The 10,294-nt window shown below is 44.8% G+C and overlaps 1 long non-coding RNA gene across 1 annotated transcript in view; it reads left to right on the top strand.

Moving 5' to 3' along the window:
• LOC126500828 (uncharacterized) overlaps window positions 1–5,586 on the top strand; it is a 9,901-nt gene extending 4,315 nt beyond the window's left edge. The window contains exons 2-3 of the long non-coding RNA XR_007591449.1: window positions 3,112–3,712; window positions 4,169–5,586. This is a non-coding gene — a long non-coding RNA (uncharacterized lncRNA). The remainder of the gene's footprint in view (window positions 1–3,111; window positions 3,713–4,168) is intronic.
• The last annotated feature ends 4,708 nt before the right edge of the window (window positions 5,587–10,294 follow it).

Raw genomic sequence — 10,294 nt, 5'->3', positions numbered from 1 at the left:
AAAAGAAAAGCAAAAAAAAAAAAAAAAAAAAAAAAAAAAAAAAAAAAACCTTAGAATGAAAAGATAAAGCCAGGGCGGTGGTGGCGCACGCCTTTAATATCCCAGCACTCGGGAGGCAGAGGCAGGCGGATCTCTGTGAGTTCGAGACCAGCCTGGTCTACAAGAGCTAGTTCCAGGACAGGCTCCAAAGCCACAGAGAAACCCTGTCTCGAAAAACCAAAAAAAAAAAAAAAAGAAAGAAAAAGAAAAAAAGAAAAGATAAGAGGCAGGGAAACAGACAGAAAACTTAGAGAACTTCCAACACATCCCTAGGAACCTAGAAGGCTGCACATTCCAAGGAACCAGGAAAGTCCAGGGCTCTGGAAGGGCCTGACTAGGCCCCTGAGTTCTCAACTCTGACTGACCTTGAGGTTCTTTGCAAGCAGGAAGAGAGGACTGTATTAAGAACCTGGCTAAGTGTTTTAAGCGAGTCCCAACACACATAGAGATTCCCACAACTGGGAGATGAACTGATTCCGGACATCTTCAGTCCAGTAGTTAACTGACCACTGAGTTAAGCAAGGAAAGACTTTACAGTCATGCATGGCAAAGAATAGAAATATTTCAAACTTAAGTCACTAAAGAAACCTCATCAAACAGAAACCTCTGAAGAGGGGAAGGATCTAATTTCCAGAGTTGTCAAATTATACTCTCAAACTGTTCAGGTTCCAACAAAAATGTACAAAACATGCAAAACCAGAAGGAAGTGCAGCCCATACACAGGGGGTGGGAGGCAGCTACAAAAACTACTGAGGAAGGCCAGGCCTCGGGTGCACTAGATAAAGACTTTAACAGTCGCAAGTATGCTCAGAGATCTAAGAGCCAGACGTGGTGGCTCACACCGCCAAACCCAGCACTTGGGAGGGAGACGCAGAATTGCCACAAATTCCAAGCCAGGCTCTTCTACACAACATGCTACAGGTCCACTTGGACCATGTAGTAAGAGCCTCCCACGAAAGGCCTCCATCCCACAGAGGAAGCCATGCCTGATAAAGTGGGAAAGTAAAGCACACCAAGGAATGATATCAACAAATGGTAGAAATTACAGAGCAACATAAATCCTGAAGTTGCAAAGTATGAAAACTGAATCAAAAAGCTCACTACAGGAGCTCAGCAGGAGATCTGAGAAGCTGGGATTTAAAAAAAAAAAGTCCATAAAAGGAATAGGTCAATTGAGATTATCCAGTCTGGGAAAGAAAACAGGATAATGAAAATTAAACAAACACCAGAGACTTTCAGGGCACCATCAAACACAAATAATTGCATAACTGAAGTCCCAAAGGGAGAAGAGGGATGGAGAGTGTTGATGTAAACGCCAGAGTTCTCATCTTAAAGGGAAGAAGGAATAGTTTATTCTGGAGCCAGTTTGAGCAGCCATGGCCCAGGAACACAGATTTAGGTTACCCCCAAATTCCACATTCCAATGTGGAGGCAGTTTCCCAGAGTTTGTGTAGTTTTATAGAACAAAGATAGTCATAAATCAAGGCGACTTTAAGAGACATTTGTGGGTGCACCAGGGAGGTGGGCACTCTGAGTTGCGGGGAGCTATCTCATAGGCCAAAGATGCTATCTAGTGATGTCCTTAGCTCTCAGGTTGGGAAAAGCTGGTGTGGTGTTAAATTAGACCCTCAGAGGTTTTCACTTGTTATTATACGATGTTAATTCTAAGATAATAGCGTCTAAGAGGTTTTATCACGAGGTGTTAGTTCAGATACAGACTGCGCAAGGCACGGCTGCTCCGGAAGGCTAACAATAGCCCACGTGAAATAATTAGCCTCTGAGCCAACAAAATCCCAATCTCTCCACAGTGCTAAATTTCCAACTGGCTCCTTCCAGGAACTTTTTTGTTCACAGCCAGACACAGTTTCTTTTCAGGAATTTTTGTTCATGAGAGAAAAAATGTGAAAAAAGAAACAGCTGAAAATTTCCCAAACTGATGGGGAAAAAAAAGGGGGGTATCTATATATCTAAGATGTTCAGTTGATTCTGGGCATGAACATGCAAAAAGATCCTCACAGAGACACAGTTGAAGATTCAAAAGCCAAAGAGACCTGAATTGGAAGAGAAAAGCAATCCATCACATGCAAGAGTTACCCCATTAGATTTAATATGTCAGCCTCACCAGAAACCATGTAAGCCAGTAGGCAACGGGGTGATGAAATGGATGAGCAACGAAAAGCCAAGAACTCTGTATCTGAAAAGACTGTCGTTCCATCATAACCCAAACCAGAAGAGGCACTAAAGGGAACTCCTTAGAGGGAAAACAAGGGACAGTAACTCAAAGCCATGTGAAGTCAGAAATAGCCCCCCAAAACAGTAGACAGAAGGCCCTGGGGCGAGAGGTTCAGCTAGTGGGCGGGAAGCTGTTCCCACCATGGCTGACAGTTGTATGGGACAATCTGGGTGCTGTAACTACTGTGGAACTGTGAAGTCTATTGAAGGTATGCAGCTTCCGGGGGAGGCTCAAAAATGAAGTGCAATTGCTTTCCGTATTAGTCACTGCCCGTTCCCCTCCACCAGGCAGGTGTGAGTGTATCCCTGGTGAGTGGCCACAATGGACTCTGTCTCTAGATAGCTATAATCTGTACTCCAATATCTAACCAGGGCTGAGGTCACAGAAGTTCATAGCAATGGATGGTCATTGCTGTGTCTCTAATCGTTGCAAGCCCCTGTGATGATTTGAATGTAAAATTCCTTCCGTGGGTTCTTGTGTTTGGACGCTTGGGTGGTGCTGTTTAGGGAGACTGTGGAACACTTAGGGTACAGGGCCTCACTGCAGAGGCAGGTTGCTAAGGGAAGGCCTTGAAGGTTATGATCTGAGGTTATCCTTCTGAGGTGCCTCCACCATATGCCTCTGCCCTCCCAGGGCACCTCTGCCATGCCTTCCCACCATGATGGAGCTGTGTGTCTGTGTCTCTGTCTGTGTCCTTGTCTGTGTCGTCAGGGTTCGTCATAGCAGTATAAAGTAGCTAATACATCCCACTGTCCCAAGGGGTAACACCCAAAAGCTTTAGAGGATTGAGGCCCTTCCCTCTCCATTCCCGTTCATTGTTCTCTTTTTTCCTCTTTCAGAATCCCAGACATCAAAAATTAAATTACCGACGAGGAACTGTATATGTGAGAAAGTTAAAAAGTGATGTCGTGCACACTGGGGATGGGCAGGCCCTGAGAAGACAAGGCAGGATGTCATGCTGGTCCTTCGCCCAGAAGCAACCTGAGACTAATGAACGCAAATCAATGACACAAACGGCAAACCTTGGGGAGAAGCTGATCGCCACTGAGTCACGGCATTATTAGATACAAATTTCCAATTTTAACCAAAACAAAAAAATCACAGTGCCTACAAAGAAACAGCAAAGCATTGTACATTTCAGGGGGAAAGCAAAAAGAAACCGTCAATAAAAAAGATAACTCACCAACACTGTCCTGAGGTTTCTAGAGAGCTAAAGTGGATAGATAGGAAGCCAGTCACATGATGGGAAACGAAACGGAAATGCAACCTGAGCAGCAGCTGCTAACTATATGTGAGAAGACAATGCAGAAAAAAAATACTAAGATTAACCTAGGGGTGGGCAATGGTCACCCCAGAGTATATGACACAAAATACTCCAGGGGCGGAGAGTTATTGCCCAGCCTGGGGTCTTTGCAGAAGCCATACCTGGCCCAAAGAAAGGTACGACCCATAGTGCTGTCCCGGAGCCTATCAGAACTGGGTTTCCAGCTGCAGTGGCAGGCACAGCAGGCTAAAGCTGGGTGGTTGGGCCTGAGCCAATCTGGGCAACTCAAGCCGGGCTTTTCAGGATCGTCAGGGCAGGAAGATGCACAGCAGCTGCAGTAGCCAGGGATGAAGAGGCTGATGGCTCATGTAAAATGTCTGTGGACTATGCAGGGATAGATAGTGTCCCCCACCCGTGCCTTCATAGCCAGTGTTGCTCTTTTGACAAAAGAATTGATAGAAGTAATGAGATCTTTTCATGCTGTTTTGGATGTTATTAACAACCCCTTTTAAGTAGCTCCTTAGCTGCTCAAGACCAAATGGCACTTATTAGGAATGGGCAGCACTTTAGAGATCCTGCCTCCCTCTATAAAATGGTTTATTACATCACGTTATCCCTTGACTATCTTACAGATATGTAAGAACATCTGGAAGAATAGTAAACAGTAATGAAGGAGTTTAAACAAGAGCATCTTGCATAAACAGAAAAGGACAATCCCGAGTCATGAGGTGGTTGAGTAAAAATTCCAGTTACAGCTATCAGTTCCCTCCACGTGAAGTGCTGGTCAGTTGTGCCCCAGAGGCCCCACAAACCATATGTGCTGTTGCCGTTGCCATTGGCTGTGCTCCATGACTAGATGACAAGACCCTATTGCTGAAGACGCCACATCATTTCCCTTCAGGACACTGAGAAATAAATCCAAGACTAAACAAGAAGCTCCCTCCTTACTGGCTAGCTTTCACAGTGCCAGACAGTGCTATGCAGGCTGCTGGGAGAGGATTCTCACCAACGGTCCTGGTCAGCTATGAACCTTGTGAAACATGATACCAACATACCAGACAATATGTGTCCACTGGCGCAATAGTGGCACTACTGATATGACCATAGCCACCGACTTTCCCACCAGATTTACGGTCAGCTCCACATGGGGGAACATATGACTTATACAGTAAGCCAAGGCAAAAGCCTGTAGCTGGAAGTCCACAGGCCTCAGGGGGAAGTAGCTGTTATTGATTTGTTGAATAGATGTGATGTGCCTGACAAACTTCTTTCTAAATACTCGTGCCTATTGATCACTGATGCTGTCAGCTGCACATGAAAGGAAGCTTGCTGTGGGATAATGTTTCTGTACATACACTGTAAAGATTTGTCACTCATATTGGTTTAATAAAACACCGACTGGACAGTAGCCAGGCAGGAAGTATAGGCGAGGCAACCAGACAAGTAGAATTCTGGGAAGAGGAAAGGCAGAGAGATGCAGAGGAAGCAAGATGAAAATGCCTCACTGAGAAAAGGTACCAAGCTACATGACTAAACATAGACAAGAATTATGGATTTATTTAAGTTGTAAGAGCTAGTTAATAATAATCCTGAGCTAATAGGCCAAACCGTTTATAATTAATATAAGCCTCTGTATGTTTCTTTGGAACTGAACAACGTGGCATCCAGCAGAACAGAAGCTTCCTTTTTGTAATAGGTGGCATACCACAGAGATGCAAAGATAACAGGTGACTCTCACTGTCCAGTGCCAAGCCATAATTGGACATCTATAGTGCCGATTCTCAGGGAGCATAATGGAAGAGGTGGCATAAAGAACTGGAGGAATTTTCTCTCAATTCCACATTCCTTGTTTAGAGAGAAGAAAGGCTCATGAAACTTAAAAAGTAAACAAAACTCACAAGTCTCAGGAAGTTCCTGAAACAAGATTCACAAGGCTCTTCCTAAGGTTATATAGGCAGTAACAACTGCTAGAAAAGGAAACTCCCCCAACCTGTTCAGCCACCTGACATCATGCAGAAAGCTCTGTATAAATTGTCTAGGAAGATAAATATTACATTATGCATACTTTGCCAAAATAAACATAGTAGGAGAAATTGCAATATAATAATAAAGACCTTGTAAATAAAGAATTTATATATTCCTGAAAGTTGGTACAAATTAAGACGTTAAAATATTAGTTGTTGGGGCTGGAGAGATGGCTCAGAGGTTGAGAGTAGTGAGTGCTCTTTCAGAGGACCCAGGTTTGAGTCCCACAACCCACAAGGTGGCTTTCAACCACCTATATCTCCACTTCCAGGAGACTGAATGCCCTCTTATGGCCACCTTGAGTACCAGACACACCAGTGATACAGACATACATGCAGGCAAAACACCCAGACACATAAAATAAAATGTAGGAAATTTGAAAGATATTAACTGTAACCAATAGAGCCACCACTAAAATAAAAACACAGTAAGAAGCAAAAACGGTTGCTTTAAAATTAGCTGGGTGTTTGTCTAATATGAAAGGACAAAAGGACACAAGAAACATGGAAAAAACTGGCAAATGGCACACCTAAATCTTACCTTACTGGTAAAGAATTAAGCATCAGTTAAACACAACCATGTAAAGACAGGGAATGATAAACCAGTTATGATCACACATCCCTGTAGTCCCAACTACTTGGGATACTGAGGCCAGAGTGTGCACCTCTAGACTACTCTAATGGACTTCATATCTTCCAGTCCCTCTAGATGTGGGCAGCCAAGCTCTAACCCAGAGGGGGGAAAAAAAAAACAAGCTCAGACCACAAAATCCCACCAATCCCTCAGTTTGCCCTAAAATCAGGCCACAGAATCCTACCAGTCCCTAAGCTAGTCCTAAGAGTAGGTCACAAACTCTCACCAACCTCAGGCCTAGATTGCTCATCCTCGAAAGCTACACACACACACACACACACACACACACACACACACACACACGAAACCCTATATACAGCATGCCTCCTGCTCAGTTATTGCTGCTTCTCCCCTGAGCAGAGGCATCAACCCTCAACCCTCTTGTGTCTTTCCTAACTGAAAAATAAAAAAATAAAATAAAAAACAAACTGTGTGAGGTAGGTCGTGCAGTGTGACTCTGGCATTCCTTGGCTCCCGGCTGCCAGGAGACCTTTTTTCTCAGAGCCGTCACACTTGCACAGAGGATCACTTGAATTAAGAGTTCAGGACCAGACAGTGAATAAGGGGAGAGGGGAACTGCAGGCCTGTGATCCCAGCATTTGGGAGATGGAGGCAGGAGGTCAGGAGTTCAAGACAAGCCTCAGCTACGAGGCAAATTAAAAGCCAGGCTTGCCTACAAAACACCTTATCTCAAAAGAACAAACCAGAGTCCATCAGGCGTGGAGACACGCAATGAGGAAGAGGAGGGTGGAGAATACATTAACCAAAACTAAAGATACAGGAATAAACATATTGAAATCCAGCTCGTTTGTAAGCTCATTAAACTTTTTCAAAATAAAGTTTGAACAGAAGTACCCCAACCCCACATTAGTGAACAGTGCTGCTTCCAGAAGGCATGCGTTATTAAATGAAAATCTTAGTACCAAGCACGGATTACCTCCCTGTGAGTTATTGGTCAGATAGGCCCTAGAGGCACCCAAAACAATAAAAGCCATTAACATTTCTCTGGGGTGGCCACCATAACTAGATGGTGAAACCCCATTGCTGAACAAACTATATACTTTGGTTGCAAGACTTTTTAAATTAATTATTTGGGAATTTCATGCCATTAACCCAATCACACTCATTCTCCATTCCTCCCAGGTCCACCTTCCTTCCTCAAAAAAAAAAAAAATACCAAGTCCAATTTTTTCCCCCATATACTCATTGTAGTATGGTCAAACTCCCAGTGGCCACCCTCTTAAAAAAAAAACTGAGTCCTTTCCCATTCCCCAAACCCCCCCAGAAGCCAGCAACTGTGAAGAGTTACTCCAGCATCTTCATCAGTTTTTAAGAACTCGCTTCAATAGCTTCCTGTCTAGACTAGTTTTGGGAGAGGCGGAGGGGAGTGTCACAGAAACCTTCAATGTCTCATTCTCATTTATGGCTCTATCGTCATCATTACAAACTGCAGAAGGAGCATCTTTACCCATAGCAGCCACGGGCAGCATGGACCACGGACATCAACATGACCTCCAGCAGCAGCGCAGATCACAGACATCAACCTGGCCTCTGGCAACAACACAGACCATGGACATGGATACGGCCTGTAGTGACAGCACGGACCACGGATGCCAACCCAGAAAACGAACAGTCTTCCTCCCAGACATCTTGCTGTTGCTCAGAGTCAGGGTGACCGTGTGGTTGGGCAGCATGTTCAGGGACGGTACCTGCAAGAGTTCCAGGCTGCTGTACCCCACCCTGCCCTTGGCACCAGGGTACCCAGGCATAGCCACCATGTTTGCAGCATGTGGGCAGGGATGCCCTCCTAGGCTCTCCTCCCCACAACAGGGCAAGCAGTTCAAGAAGCAGCAGCAGTGGCATCTCCGTGCTGCAGGCTGGGCCTAAGGGCTAAGCGGCAGCCCCAGCTTAGCTGGCAGCAAGCGAGGTGAGGTGGCTCCCCGCAGCTCGGCGATGGATGACTTGCTCCTTTGTTCACCGTGGCTGCATTCCCGTGCCAGTTGCTGCATCTCGGCGTCTCTCCACCGAGCACACCACTCCATCCTGCCATCTTTCCTATCTTCCTATCGCACATTCGTTTATGAAAGTGCTGCTGTGACCAACAATGTGTCACACAGTGCATTATTTTGTCCAAACTTCTTTATATGCAAATCATTATTGCGAAGAATCATTGTGTAACTGGAGACTGTTCTTGCATTTCCCGGCTGCCCAGACCCGAATAACCACACAGAAACTATATTAATTACAACAGTTTGGCCTATTAGCTCAGACTTCTTATTAACTCTTACATCTTAAACTAACCCATTTCTATTAATCGATGTGTAATCACAAAGCTGCCTACCGGTAAGATTCCAGCTTTGCGTCTTTCTCCTTCAGTTTGGAGCTACATGACCTCTCCCTGACTCCAACTGCTCTCTCTATATATCTCTGTTCTGATTTCCTGCCTGGCTTTATTCTGCCCTGCCATAGGCCTAAGTAGCTTCTTTATTAACCAATGGTAATAAAACACATTCACAGCACACAGAGGGGAATCCCACATCATCACTGATCTGGCTCAAGGTTTCTGAAGTTCCATAAATACTGGGATACTCCTGAGACTTTCCTTGGATATAACATTGTTGCATAGAGTTAGGGTAATCATGGGGTTGGACAGTGCACTGGCCACCCCGCAGGCTCCCCAGCTACTCCAAGGCTCCCCAGCTACTCCACAGGCTCCCCAGGTGTGATCATTGTGCTTACAGCCCTCAGGCAGCACCTGGCCCCTGCTCTCCTCCTCCCAGAGGAGCAAGCAGCTGATGGCAGCTCCATGCCCACTGCAGGCTGGGCCTTCTGGCTGAGTGGGCAGCACCAGCCTAGTAGGTGACTGACAAACCAGTCTTTAACTGGCCAGGAAACTGTCTCCAATGGCTAGTTTTCATATTGCTGGAGAGTGATATGAAGGTTGCTGAGGAAGAAATGGTATGGATAGTCCTGCCTGCATGTTATGAGACCTGCTTACCAGGTAAGGTGTACCCACTGGTGCAATTGTAGTGAGACTGTTTCTGTGGTTCCCAGCTCCTGTTTTGATTGGATTTGAGGCCTGCTCCACAGGAAAAAAAAATGTGCCTGGTACTATAAACATATTCAAAGTCCATGGCCAAAGAAGTCATAGGTCCTGGGGAAAGTTTATTGATAACTGTTTTGCTAAGTAGTCATGTTGTTAAACTGTCTTATAAATATTTATGTGTAGTTGGAATTTTCTTTGGGCTGCCAACCAGTTCCCAAATAAAAACATGGAAACTTATTATTAATTATGAATGTTCAGCTTTGTTTAGGCTTGTCCCACCAGCTCTTTTAATTTAACTGTTTATAATCATCTATATTTTGCCTCAGGGCTTTTTATCTTTCATTCTGTATGTCCTACTTCCTCCATGTCTGTCTGTCTGTCTGATCCCTGGCATCTCCCTGGTGTCACTTTTTCTTTCTCCCACTTGAGCCTAAATTCCTCCTCCTACTTACTCTCCCTACTCAGAAGACCTACCTATACCTATTCCCTTGCTACTGGCCATTCAGCTTTGTAGTAGACCAATCAGGTGCCTAAGGCAAAATAACTTTATTTTTTTTTTTTTGAGACAGGGTTTCTCTGTGGTTTTGGAGCCTGGCCTGGAACTAGCTCTTGTAGACCAGGCTGGTCTCGAACTCCCAGAGATCTGCCTGCCTCTGCCTCCCGAGTGCTGGGATTAAAGGCGTGTGCCACCACCGCCCGGCCCTAAGGCAAAATAAAACTGCAACACATCTTTACATAATTAAGCAAATGTAACACATCTTTGCATAGTTAAGCAAGTATCCTGCAACATTTATGTTCATATCAATATATAGTTATAAATATTAAATATAGATAGATATTTATGTTAAATCTATGTATGGATTTGTGTTTGTGTTCTATTGCTGTGAAGAGGCACCATAACTAAGCCAACTCTTATAAAAGAAAGCATTTAATTGGGGACTGGCTTACAGTTTCAGAGGGTTAGTCCCTTATCGTCACTGTGGGAAGCATGAGAGCACACAGGCAGGGATAGTGCTGCAGAAGGAGTTGAGAGCTACATCCTGATCTGCCAGCA

The sequence above is a fragment of the Alexandromys fortis genome, unplaced genomic scaffold, assembly GCF_014885135.2.
Source record: "Alexandromys fortis isolate MF-2015 unplaced genomic scaffold, M_Fortis_MF-2015_v1.1 scaffold_7, whole genome shotgun sequence".
NCBI lineage: Eukaryota > Metazoa > Chordata > Mammalia > Rodentia > Cricetidae > Alexandromys > Alexandromys fortis.
Note: the sequence above shows the minus strand (reverse complement) of the source record. Positions and strands in the feature narration are given on the sequence as shown.